At 38.3% G+C, this 14,797-nt stretch overlaps 1 long non-coding RNA gene across 1 annotated transcript in view; it reads right to left on the reverse strand.

The window, feature by feature from the left end:
• Positions 1 to 3,168: 3,168 nt before the first annotated feature.
• LOC130032387 (uncharacterized) overlaps positions 3,169 to 14,797 on the reverse strand; it is a 113,847-nt gene continuing 102,218 nt past the window's right edge. The window contains exon 3 of the long non-coding RNA XR_008793832.1: positions 3,169 to 3,354. This is a non-coding gene — a long non-coding RNA (uncharacterized LOC130032387). The remainder of the gene's footprint in view (positions 3,355 to 14,797) is intronic.

The raw sequence follows: 14,797 nt of genomic DNA on the forward strand, positions 1-14,797 counted from the left end.
AACAAAGCAGATGTGAGAATGTGAGCCATTATAATGGAGAGAAAATAAGCTGTGTCTCATGTATACAGAGCACTGTCTTTCAAGCACCAAAAATTTTTCAAAAGTATTCTGGTTTCTCTCAAAAGAAGATATTGAATTTCCAGTGAGAGGAGATTTAATTATACTATGAGAGAGCAAAGGACACTGTGTTATGCTCTGGCTAAGTTCTGACAAACCTCAAATTATACTGTCAGTCCTAAAGGTGTTATGTCAATATACCAAGTAGGAGTAAAAATAAAGTAGAGTGTTACCATGATACTACTTACAATCAAGTGGACAACAGTAATTCTGGGAAAAAAATAGGCTAAATTCTTGTAGGATTAGACTCAAATACTGATGTTGAGACTGAAGATAAAACTAATTTGTACTTCATTAAATGGGGTTAATGGGGTCAGTTTAAAGAATGAAAATGGCACACAAGCTGTTTTCCCAAAAATCCATCTATAAATCTGTGATTTAGTTTTTCACTGTATGTGATGGTTGAAACAATAAAAGTGAAGGAGTGCTAAATATTTTCTGGGCATTATATTAAATTCCTTATCAATTTCCTTTAAACTTCACAAAGGCACTATATGAGAGCTTTCTTTCTTTCTTTCTTTCTTTCTTTCTCTTTTGTTCTTGCTTTCTTGCTTTCTTGCTTTCTTCAACAAGCAGATAAGAAGAAAGATTTAGATAGAGATAAAATTCAAGTTTTACTACCAGCCTTGAAAGGATAGAGATGTTACCTTACCCCAGGCCTCTTTCCTGACTGGATTTATTCCTTAATGAATGAATTAAGGGATATTTCATAGATAAATCTGTTGCTTAGAAAAGCATAGTTGCCAGGGCCAGGAAAGAAAGGCACTTACCTTGCATGCAGCCCACCCAGTTTAATCACTCTACTACATGGTCCAGTAAAGACTGCTGGGAGTGACCCCCAGCACAGATCCATGAGTAATTTCCCAACACTGCCAGGTATAACCCAACACCTCCACTCTCTCCAAAGACTAAAGAAGTTCCAAGGTAAGTCACTTGTCCTTTATGTCACTTGTCCTGTCTGACTGAAGAAGTTCTAGGGTAAGTCACTTGTCCTTTAAGTGACCATGAATGAGCCACGAGACAAAAAAGACTGGAATTGGAGGCACCTTTTTATTTCTAAATACTTGTTTGCTTTATATTCCATTCATGAAACTCTTCATAGTCTCATGGTAAGAAACCTTCCAGGAATTTCTGTGTATTTTTCCAGACACTCAAGGAGAGAGTCTTGCCAAATGAAACGTGATATACCAGAGAAGCATCTCAGGCCTTTGACAGAGGCTTCTTCTGCACATGGGTTATGTCACTTTTCTTATCTCTAACTCTTCTCTCCCCCAAGCCGTGATAAAGCAAAATAGACAATAAAACAATTAAAGCGAAACTATTTTTCAACTACCTCTCAGCAGCAGCAGATCATTCACTCCTGACCTGGCTAGACGGACTAAACCATCACACTCTACAATCTCAGCTTATCCATAAAGCAGGGAGGACCACACTCTGATCCCTCCCTCACTTTATTTAATTCATTGTCCATTCGATGATATCCAAACCAGACATTTCCAAATGCCTCCATTTCCTGACACACTGCAGATGTTCGTGTCCCTGGTTTCTGAGGGAATGTGACAATCAGAAATGTTAGATGTCTGATTCTCCTCTATTGTAGCAAACTGCCTCTGTATATTAATGTATGTGTACACTCACTTATACTCAACCCCAGGCCATACACATACACACACACACACACACACACACACACACACATTTCCACATGCTCTGTTTCTGTGTTTAAATGAGAAATATCATTCCACATTTCCCTTAACAAATGAAGAGATGAAACTTGTGTCTTGATGTTTAGGTTCTTTGGCCTGAGTGAACATTATTCTAAACTTCTACATACTGCTTGAATGAATTAGGCCTAAAGTGATAAGATCTTTGTCACTTTGCTAAATGCTCCACGTATCAGCAAACGAGGTACGTGTTCCATTAATTCAGGAAAAGTCCACTCATGGATCCAAGATTCAGTTAAACTGTCATCAACAAGAAGAGAATGCAATCACGAAAGCAGGGGGAAGAGCAAAATTCATGATGTGTTTCCATTAATCACAGAGGAATTTCCTTAATCTTAACAGCTCCATTTATTCTGATCCATAAAAAATGGATAAAATACATAAACAGAGCCAGAAAGACAGAACAGACTCCCTTGCATGTGGCCGACCCTAGTTTGATCCCCAGCAACACATATGGTACACTGAGTACTGCATGGAGTGACGCTTGAGAACAGAGCCAGGAATAAATCCTGAGCACTGCTGCATGTGGCCAAAAATAAGAGAGAGAGACAGAGAGAGAGAGAGAGAGAGAGAGAGAGAGAGAGAGAGAGAGAGATGCTAAAGTGATTTATAAGATTTATTTTCAGCTTAGCTCTCTATTAATTTCTTTGCTTAGTTTTAAAAGCATTTTGAATATGTAAAGATTAGCCATTAAAATCTAATTCTTTATTAAATATATATACACACACACACATATATATATATATACATATATATATATATCAGCACAAAATGGCTATGTGGCTTTCTCATCATTCTGACAGTGCATTGAGAAGTGTCTTCTAACGCATCACAATAGTTCCAGACTATCTAGCCAGCTATCTATTAGCTATGTAAACTGCATAAAAAAAAACCATGAGCACATTACTTTTATGCTCACTTAGTCTACAATGAGAAATTATCTCAAATACTACTTTGTATGTGAACAAAAAGTCATTCACTCTGTACTTTAATTCCTATTTCACTTTATTTGACAGTAGGCAGTCTGGAGGTGGTGGGTGGGAGGGAAACTGAAGACATTATCCATGGGAATTTTACAACGGTGAAGGGATGGGTGTTGGTACATTGCATAACTGAAACTAAATCATGATCAACTTTGGAACAGTGTATTTCATGGTGACTCAATTTAAAAAAAAATAATTAGAAATTAAAAGGAGAAACAATTGAGGAAAGGTCAATATAATATCAATTTAAGTAAACTGATTTTGATTATTTCAAAGAAATGGAAGACTCAGTTGTTTCAATGATTCCAGACTTACTGAGCATGTGTCTGTATGTGCACTAACATGATGTGAGGGAGAAAAAATGCATCTCTGTGGACCCTTGTTTTCTGGTCTCCCCAAAATAAAAATCTGGGAGTTGACAGTATACAAGGAAGTTATTTTAAGTTTTTAAAAAAATATTTTGGTTTGTGGGTTAGACTCAGTGATGCTCAGGGATCACTCCTGGCTCTCTCCTCGCATTCTCTCACAACCTATAAAAGAAGAGAACAGTGTGTTTTAGTCTATGTTCTAATGCTGGGTAGTTCAATATTGGAAAACAGAAGGCAGGGAGAGAAGGGAGGAAGGGAGAAAGGAAGGAAGGAAGTGAGGGAGGGAGGGAGGGAGGGAGGGAGGTCATTTAAAATATGTCATTTTTTAGTTTTAAGTCAAACAAAACCTTGAAAAACAAAATTTATTGGATATATTGAAAATAAGACATCGGTATATCTAAGCTGGCAAGAAGAAAACTGCCTGCCATAGAGGCAGTCTGGTGATAGGGCATGGAAAGGAAATTGAAGAAGTTGGCCATGGGAATTTTCCAGTGCTGAAGAGTTGGGTGTTGGGACATTGTATGACTGAAACCAAACCATGAACAACTTTGGAACTGTGTATTTCATGATGATGCAATTAAAACAAATTTTAATTAAAAATAATAAATTTTAAAAATTTAAATGTGTAGAAAAGGCATTCAGAAGTTACATTTTATTATTTCAGTTGTTACAAGGAATAAATTGTTTTTTCTATCATTCATTCCCACTCTGTTCCCTTCTACCACAAACTTGAAAGTCCCAGTTCCTATTTTACTTTACATCCCCATGAAATGACTAATATTTAATGAGCAACAAAAATAGTGTTAACATACTTAAAGGGAAAAAAATGTGTTTAAAGTGAACCAGCAAGTTCACTAGCAGTACTTCAGACTCACAAAACCTGATTTTACATCTCTAATATTGCTTGAGAACAATACCAGGTACCTGGAGTTTGGTCTTTCTGATGAGAAGAGTTTGGAAAATTTTACTATGCTGAATTCAAAGAGCTTAATGATGTCTTCAATCTCTCAACCAGGAAGTTGCAAGAATCATAAAGAGATTTTATGTCACAATAATCAGAGGAATTTCAAAGTTGGGTGAACACAAATCTGATTCAAAGTTAAATTAATTCATTAATGCATATTTGTAAAATAATGTGATCAGTAAGATAAAATATAACTGTGTACATTTTCACTGTTGTTAGGAATGTTGTTTGGTTTAGACCCTAAGGAAAACAGTATGGAGATTTCTAAATAAAAAGAAATATAATTCCCCTATGACCAAAAGAGTCATCTTGTTGTATCCACTCCTAAAATGCAAAAATATTTATTCTATAAGATATATGTACTTTGTTCTTCATTGCAGCAGTTAATATAATGGCTGTAACTAAAATATTCAACAACATCAGAGTCGACGATGAATGAAGTTGTGGTATAAACAGAATACAATGGAATACTCTGTAGCCAGTAGGAATGATGAAATCATGCAATTCACTGCAACTAAAATGGAACTTGAGGAAGTCATGATAAGTAAGGTACATCAGAATGAAAAGAACAAATTTACAGATATCCTCATCTATCTGTGATATATAAATCATGTAACATTTGGTACAGGATAAGTAGGAAAATCCTTGGCCCTAGTTTACAGGAATGAAAAAGACAAAAGAAATGTAGGGGAGAGTAACAATAGGCATTCTACAGGTAACAGAGCAATGGTCAGGGGCCTTTGACATATCAGTGGTGCAGAGATGCGTTCTCTTCACCCAAACTGCTCATAGAATCAACATCATGATTAGCATGGGACCCAAACTACAATTTAGTTTGAAACTATGTTAGAGCATCAGTGTGGGGAGTAGGAGAGAACACCGGGACAATTGTGAAGAGACACTAATACTGCGGTGGGATTACAGCTGGAACACTGTGTTCCTGAAACTCTATTATTAATAGGCTTATAAATCATAGTGCTAAGAGAGAAAAAAAGAATTTATTGATACTCACTACGTGTCCAGAAACTGTTTTAAGCACTTTAGATTTTACAATCCATTAATTGCTCATCACATGTCCTTTGTTTAAATTGTTTTACCTGTCTTGCCAACCCAAAGAAGGTCTACTCAGTTTTCAAGGCTGAGCCCAAATGTCACCTCTAAAATTTCCCCTTTCCTCTCTTTTGTAGCCCCATATTTTAAGATACAATCTTCAGAGAAAATAATGATAAAATTTGTATTTTTCCAATTTCTACATATATAAAATATATACATATATGTATAGACATGTATATATATGCATATATATACACATATCTTTCATATGAGACTAAGGAAAGATCAAACTTACTTCTAAAATTCCAAAAACAAACGTGATAAATAACACTTGCTGAATAACAAATGCTGCTAGATTAGTATTTATTGACATAGCTTATTTCTGTTTTTACAGGAGTTACTTTGTTTCAGATGTCCAAGCCTAATATAGAGATCGCATATTGGCTACAAAAAATAATACAAGCAAAAATATAGCCGATGAAAACACAAATCCAACCAACGGGATTAGATATCTGTAAAATAATCCAGAAACCTATACAGCAACAACCCAGAAGGAGACATTAAGAGATTAACAACCATCTTTGAGCTAGAGAACAGCGAACAAATCTCCCCAGATCTTCCTTGAGTAACAACAAATCCTAAGCCCTCCAGGTTTAGAAGACAGAGGAAGATCAAAAATGACAAACGGCTCAGATCCCTCAGGTGGCAGGGCTTAGGGGCCTCTCCATTAGGATAAAACCCTCATTGAAAATTCAGGTTATTTTATGTTTTGTTTAGCATTGTTCTCGCTGCCTTCAATTTTCGTTAAGAATCAACAGGATGTACAAGTGTTTGTATCATTCTCATTCTTTTTTCTCCCTTCTTAAAAATTAAAAATCTGCATATATTTCCAATCTCTGTAAACAGAGCAAAAACATATAGCTCTTTCTAGCAGAAGAGTTTATCTTGCTCTGGATAAGATGTTAAAAGAAAGGTGATAATAGCTTCAGCTGATGACTTTGTTTATACTCTTCTGTCCCTAGAAAGAGACCACCTGCATTCTTCTTGTATCAACACACAAACCCAGGCTAGAGAAGGGGAAGCCCATGACCCAAAGCTGCAAATCTTGATCCTCTTACTAGCACTTTTTTTTTTCTGTTAGACAGTGTGCTGAAGTCTTTATTTGACTTGTTCAAAAATCCCCCAATAAAAGCGCTGATGAAATCCTTCAAAAAACACATTTTTGCATAGCATTTAAAGCCTTTAATAATCCCCCCTTCCCTCTAAAATTAAAAGTATGTAAATCCCTGAGCATGGAAGTAAACCTGTCCAGGAACTGGACGGCGTCCTCCATGCAGCCACACCGGTCCTCATTTGAGGGGCTGAGACTGGTCACATTGTTTGACATGCGGGTTAGTTTTCAGATAGTGAAATTTCAGTTGCCAGGTGCCAGAGGCAATTTATCAGACACTCATAAAATAAAGATCAAAAAGCCCATCCGTCTCCCAATGCATCTGGGATCTAGGAAGGAACACTCACGGCCCTCGATCCTTTAAACAGCTCTCACTTAAAGAGCTTGGTGTTTACAATAACAAGAAAAGGAGAAAGGGGTCAGGTCAAATTCTGCCAAATAGCAGGTGTTGTTATAAGATTTTTGTTCTCTTTTTTTTTTCCCCCTCCAAAAGTAATCTTAAAGAATATTGAGCTGTTGCAGTGAAGGTCCTCCAAATGCATATTTTTTACACATCTCAAGAGTATGTGACCCTAAAACTAGAAAATAGAAGTCTGTACAATTTTTATATGGTTTGAAGTTTTTTTTTCTAAAAAAGATGCTCAATATACTATATTACGTAGAGAGAATCTGAGGTTTAACTGACTGAACAATGGTATTTCTTAGATTTATCGTGTAATCATAGCTTTATAATATGGAGTGACATTAATTAATGACTACTACTAAAATTTGCCTGTTTATAGGAATCCTTGTCTTCATTATCCCCTTGAGGAACAGAAGATGAGGAAATGTGTGAGATCACAACACATGGAAGAGGCAGAAGCACTTGGACCAAGATCCTGGATCTCTAACCCCCTGTGCCCTCACCACGGAACCCCTGCAGCAGAGATGGGAGGAAGAATCTTTGTAATGAGTGGCCAGAGTTGGGAGGACTTCCAGCTTAAATCTTTCCCACTGAAATAAAATAAAGTCACCTAAATTTTTGGTTAATCGAACACCAGCAGAGACAATCATTTCCCTAAGAAATCCCTTCTTATTTTTTAACTTATGTTTTCCTTTTTCCCATTCCACAAACAAGGGGTTTGTCAGGATGACTTAGTGCCTACAGCGGTATCAGAGATTGGCTGTGTAGAAAGTTTCACTTAATTTAGGAACTTGAAGCTACTGAGGTTTCTTCAGGCCCAGCCATTGCTTCAAACTTTATTTCCCCACTGTGATAAGAAATCTTTTAAGGGCAATAATTTAACAAGGAAATCCTTACATTAGAGTAAGAGTTCCCAAGTTTAATTATTTTTGCATTTAAGAGTAAAGAGTTCCAAAGTTTAATTATTTTTGCATTTAAAAGCCATGGCATAAGCTAGGGACAGGGTGCTAAATTTAGCCAGTAACCATTCCTTTTTTTTTCATTACTTGATAAAAATTCAAAACTTAATAAACTCACAGTGGTATTAGGACTAAAGATTGGAGCAGCATGTTTTCCATACTTTGTTCTTTCTTCTCTCTTTATCTCTTTCTCCTTCTTTTCTTCTTTCTATTTTAATATTCTGATATCTCTTTAATTTTTAATATTCTATTTTAATATTCTGATATCTCTTTAATTTTTTTTAAAAAAACTGTTTAAAAAAAGGAAGAATATTTGCTCTTCAAGCCCAAGTTCTCAAGCCTCTTACTTGTTTGTCTCTTGGTACCTCTGCTTGCTTGTATTTTCCATTCTGGAGAAGCCCATGTTCTCTCTTGAACACATACTTGCTCTCTTTCTCTTCCTTCACAACTTTCTAAATAAGTTTCCTTTATTAAAATTGCCTTGGGGGCTGGAGGGGTAGCAGAGCGAGTAGGGCATTTGCCTTGCACTCAGCCAACCCAGACTCGATTCCCAGCATCCCATGTGGTCCCCTGAGCACTGCCGGGAGTAATTCCTGAGTGCAGAGACAGGAGTAACCCTTGTGCATTGCCAGGTATGACCAAAAAAGAAAAAAAAATTGCCTTGCTTCACTTAAATATATATACACACACACACACACACACATATATATATATATATATATATATATATATATATATCACTGTCCTTTCATTGTTCATGGATTTGCTTGAGTGAGTACCAGTTATGTCTTCATTGTGAGACTTGTTGTTACTATTTTTGGCATACAGAATACTTCACAGGTAGCTTGCCAGGCTCTGCTGTGCAGGTAGGATACTCTTGGAAACTTACCGGGCTCTCTGAGAGGAATGGAGGAATCGAACCAGGTTCGGCTGCATGCAAGGCAAATGCCTATCCTCTGTGCTATAAGAAGAGGGAAAAAAAGAAAAGAAAGGAAAGGAAAGTAAAGGAAAGAGAAAAAGAAAAAGAGAGAAAAAGAAATTGTAAGAGTGAATTCCAAACAGGTACAGCCCGCTCCCAAGGGCCTGGGTTCCTCTCTGGGCACGCGCAGCTAGAAACAGCCCCTAGACAGCCGGTTTTCAACCCCTGATCCGCGTGGGACGGGCACAGAGGCCCAGCTCTGGGCAACAAAGCTGAACGGCTCCAATTCCAAACAGGTACAGCCCGCCCCCAAGGGCCTGGGTTCCTCTCTGGGCACGCGCAGCTAGAAACAGCCCCTTGACAGCCGGTTTTCAACCCCTGATCCGCGTGGGACGGGCACAGAGGCCCAGCTCTGGGCAACAAAGCTGAACGGCTCCAATTCCAAACAGGAGACATTCCCAACTCCTCGCCCAGTGCCAGGGACTCTTTCTGGAGCCGCGGCCGCATTAGCGGCCGCGAAATATTTTCCCACTACATATGCCATAGGAACCATAAGCTAACTTCTTAGATGGAAACTTCTCTAGTTTAGCTCAGCCACTATAAACACAGTTGCCAATAACTCATAAGCCTATCTTAACTCACACTGCATATCAAGCAGAATAGTAACACTGAACGTGAAGGACTAAACCACACCTCTCACAATGGTAAAGCAACGCAAAAGCCCACCAAACTTTCATATTGAAGAGTCTAGCCCAGATGACACCAACAGTACTGTAGTGTTAGACAACCTCTCTGACAAGGAATTCAGAAGGGAGCTACTTAGGATGCTTAGGGAATTAAAAGAATCAATGGAAAGCAATGCCAATAGAAGACAAGAGGATCTGAAGGCAGAAATGAGGAAAATGCAATCAGAAATGTCAGACCTGAAAAATCTCGTAGGCGAATTGAAAAGCTCAGTGGAAGGCCTCAGCAGCAGAGTAACAGCGGCTGAGAACAGAATCAGTGAGCTCGAAGATGAAGTTCAGAGACTCTCCAGAAAAGAGCAGAAAATGGAAAAGAGACTCACAATTCGGGAACAGATGGCAAGAGAAGATCGTGATGAAGCCAAGAGGGGTAACATAAGAATTATTGGAGTCCCAGAGGGACAGGAAGAAAACCTCGATGAAGAAGAAACTGTCAAAGACATCATTGCTACAAATTTTCCAGAGCTGAAGAAAACTTGTGACCACATTCAGGAGGCCCGAAGGGTACCAGCTAGAAGAAATCCGAATAAAAATACCCCAAGACACATTCTGATCAAAATGACCAAAACCTTAGACAGAGACAAAATTCTGAAAGCAGCAAGATCAAAGAAAGAAATCTCTTACAAAGGAGCATCCTTAAAATTCACAGCTGATTTTTCTGATGAAACCCTCATGGCCCGAAAACAGTGGTGGGACATAGTAAAAAACTCAATGAAATAAATGCCTCCCCAAAAATACTTTTCCCAGCAAGACTCTCATTCATAATAGAAGGAACAACACACAGTTTCACAGACAAACAACAGCTCAGGAACTTCATAGACTCAAAACCATGGTTACAAGAACAACTAAATGGGCTACTTTAAGGCAAGAAAGGCCCCTCAAATACACCAAATTTTAACATAACAATGGGACAAAATCCCATAACAATAATCTCTCTCAATGTCAATGGGCTAAACACACCAATTAAAAGACATAGAGTGGCAGGATGGATTAGAAAATTGAACCCAACATTCTGCTGCCTGCAAGAAACGCATCTCAATAGTCAAAGCAAACACAGACTCAGAGTCAAAGGCTGGAAAACAATCCTACAGGCAAACAGCTCCCATAAAAAAGCTGGGGTAGCCATCCTTATATCAGACCACATCCATTTCAGAGTGAGGAAGGTCATAAGAGACAGTGAAGGCCATTTCTTATTGATCAGAGGATCTTTACAACAGGAAGAACTTACGATAATAAATGTATATGCACCTAATGAGAGACCAGCAAAGTACTTAAAACAACTACTCATAGATTTGGAAAAAGACATCAATAGCAACACAATACTAGTGGGAGACTTCAACACTGCTTTGTCACCTCTGGATAGATCAACCAGACTCAAGCTTAGCAAGGACATACTTCATTTGAGGGAAACAATGGAAGAAAGGGACTTAGTAGATATATACAGGACACTTCATCCACAAAAAGCTGAATACACATTCTTCTCAAGCGTCCATGGAACATTCTCCAAGATAGACCACATGCTGAGCAACAAAAGATGCCTCCATAAAATTAAGAAGGTAGAGATTGTATCAACAATCTTCTCAGACCATAATGCGCTGAAATTAGAAGTAAATCACACACAAAAACAGAAAACTAAATCAAACACCTGGAAATTAAACAGTGCACTATTGAACAACGAGTGGATTAGACAGGAAATCAAAGAGGAAATCAAAAGATTCCTAGAAACGAATGAAAATGAGAACACGAGTTACCAAAACTTATGGGACACAGCAAAGGCTGTGTTAAGAGGAAAGTTTATAGCTCTACAAGCATTCCTCAGGAAGGAGGAGCGAGCACCCATAAGTAACCTAACCTCACAGCTTAAGAGCTTGGAGAAGGACCAAAAAAAGGAGCACAACCCGAACAGGAGAAAGGAAATAATAAAACTCAGAGCAGAGATTAACGAGATGGAAACCCAAAAAACAATCCGAAAGATCAATGAAACCAAGAGCTGGTTCTTCGAGAAAATTAACAAGATCGATAAGCCTCTAGCAAAACTCACAAAGAAAGGGAGAGAGAAAACCCTAATAAACCGAATCAGAAATGAAAACGGGGTCATTACAACAGAAACCACAGACATTCAGAGGATCCTCAGGGAGTACTTTGAGAAGCTTTATGCCATGGAACATCAAAACCTCGAGGAAATGGATAAATTCCTAGACTCCTACAGACTCCCAAGGCTGAACCAAGAAGACCTGGAATACCTGAACAGACCTATCACCATCAAGGAAATTGAAATGGTAATAAAAAGTCTCCCCAAGCACAAAAGTCCTGGCCCGGATGGATTCACTAGTGAATTCTTCCAAATCTTTAAAGAGGACTTACTCCCAATGCTCTTTAAGCTTTTCCACGAAATTGAAATATCAAAAACACTTCCAAACAGTTTCTACGAAGCAAATATCACACTGATACCAAAAGCAGACAGAGATACCACAAAGAAAGAGAATTACAGGCCGATATCCCTGATGAACACAGATGCAAAAATCCTCAACAAAGTACTAGCAAATAGAATCCAACTACTCATTAAAAAGATCATACACCATGACCAAGTAGGATTCATCCCAGGGATGCTGGGATGGTTTAACATTCGGAAATCAATCAACACAATCCACCATATCAACAAAAGAAAAGATAAAAAGCATATGATCATATCAATAGATGCAGAGAAAGCATTTGATAAGATCCAGCACCCCTTTATGATGAAAACCCTAGCCAAAATGGGTATAGAGGGGACCTTCCTCAACATAATTAAAGCCATCTACCACAAGCCTACAGCAAGCATCATCCTCAATGGGGAAAAACTGAGAGCCTTCCCTCTAAGATCAGGGACGAGACAGGGATGCCCACTCTCTCCACTGCTGTTCAATATAGTACTGGAAGTACTTGCAATAGCGATTAGGCAGGAAAAAGATATTAAGGGCATTCAGGTAGGAAAGGAAAAAATCAAGCTCTCACTATTCGCAGATGATATGATACTCTACTTAGAGAACCCAATAACTTCCACCAAAAAACTCCTAGAAACAATAGACTCGTATAGTAAAGTTGCAGGTTATAAAATCAATACCCAAAAGTCCATGGCTTTCCTATACGCAAACAGTGAGAGAGAAGAAAGCAACATGAAAAAAACAATCCCATTCACAATTGTGCCCCAGAAAATCAAGTACCTAGGAATCAGCTTAACTAAGGAAGTAAAGGACCTGTACAAAGAAAACTACAAAACGCTACTTCAGGAAATAAAAGAGGACATGAGGAAATGGAAAGATATCCCCTGCTCATGGGTCGGGAGACTTAACATTGTCAAAATGGCAATACTACCAAAAGCATTGTATAAATTCAATGCAATCCCTATAAGGATACCCATGACATTCTTCAAAGAAATGGAGCAAACACTCTTGAAATTTATATGGAACAATAAGCCCCCACGAATAGCTAAAGCAATTCTTGGGGAAAAGAAAATGGGAGGAATCAACCTCCCAAACTTCAAACTGTACTACAAAGCAGTAATAATTAAAACAGCATGGTACTGGAACAAAGGCAGAACTGCAGACCAATGGAACAGGGTTGAATACACTGACATCTCTCCTCAATCATATGCTCATCTAATCTTTGATAAAGGTGCAAGTAATGTGAAGTGGAGTAAGGAAAGCCTCTTTAATAAATTGTGTTGGCATCACTGGACGGCTACATGCAAAAAAATAGGCTCAGAACTCTGCCTAACACCATGTACAAAAGTAAGATCAAAATGGATTAAAGACCTCAACATCAGACCAGAAACCATAAGGTACATTGAAGATAAAGTTGGCAAAACCCTCCATGACATTGAAGCTAATGGTATCTTCAAAGATGCCACGCGACTGGCCGAGCAAGTGAAAACAGAGATAGATAAATGGGACTATCTTAAACTAAGAAGCTTCTGCACCTCCAAAGAAACAGTGACCAAAATACAAAGACAGTCTACAGAATGGGAAAGGATATTCACCGAATACACATCTGACAAGGGGTTGATATCCAGGATATACAAAATACTGGTTAAACTCCACAAGAAGAAAACATCCAACCCCATCCAAAAATGGGGCAATGAAATGAACAGAAACTTTCTCAAAGAAGAAATCCGAATGGCAAAAAAGCACATGAGAAAATGCTCTACATCATTAATCATCAGGGAGATGCAGATCAAAACCACAATGAGATACCATCTCAAACCTCAGAGACTGGCCCACATTCAAAAGAACAAAAGCAACCGATGCTGGCGTGGATGTGGCGAGAAAGGGACACTCCTTCACCGTTGGTGGGAATGTCCACTGGTTCAGCCCTTCTGGAAAACAGTATGGACGATTCTCAAAAAATTAGAAATTGAACTCCCATTTGATCCAGCAATACCACTCCTGGGAATATATCCCAGAGAGGCAAAAATGTATAGTCGAAGTGACATCTGCACTTGTTTGTTCATTGCAGCACTCTTTACAATAGCCAGAAACTGGAAGAAACCTGAATGCCCAAGAACAGATGACTGGTTAAAGAATCTTTGGTACATCTACACAATGGAGTACAATGTAGCTCTTAGAAAAGATGAAGTCATGAAATTTACATACAAGTGGTACAATATGGAAAGTATCATGCTAAGCGAAATGAGTCAGAAAGAGAGGGATAGACATAGAAAGATTGCATTCATCTGGGGGATATAAAGTAACAAAGTATGAGATTAATACCCAAGAATAGCTGAGATCAGCACCAGGAGGATTACTCCATAACTTAGAGGCCAGCCGGGTATCCTAGAGGAAAGGGCAGTTCAGATAGAGAAGGGAGCACCAAATAAAGGATGTTTGGAGGATCCTCCCAGGAGGGGAGATGCATGTGGAAAGTAGACTATGGACTGAACATGTTTGCCACTCAATGCCTCTTTTGCAGACCACAACACCCAAAAGGAGAGAGAGAACACAGGGGATTGCCCTGCCACAGAGACAGGGGGGATGGGGGGATGTGGGTGGGAGGGATATTATCCATGGTGGTGGAAAATGGGCACTGGTGGAGGGATGGGTATCTGATCATTGTATAATTGAAACCAAAGCACAAAAAATTGTAAATCTACAACTTTAAAAAAAATAAAATAAAATAAAGGGAAAAAAAAAAGAAATTGTAAGAGTAATGCAAGGAGGTGTGAGAACAGAAAAGTTAAAGAATAAGAAATCTGAAAAAATATTTTGATGCAAAAATACATATCAGAAAACAATCAAATATGAAAATTTAAGAAGTCAAGAATGAAGAAAAAGTTCAAAAATTAGGAAGAAGAAAAAAATGGTAAACAAGTTCAAGAAAAAAGGTGAACATAGTTCTTGGAAAAGAATACATTACTA

This window comes from Sorex fumeus, unplaced genomic scaffold (genome assembly GCF_029834395.1).
Source record: "Sorex fumeus unplaced genomic scaffold, SorFum_2.1 ptg000006l, whole genome shotgun sequence".
Lineage (NCBI taxonomy): Eukaryota > Metazoa > Chordata > Mammalia > Eulipotyphla > Soricidae > Sorex > Sorex fumeus.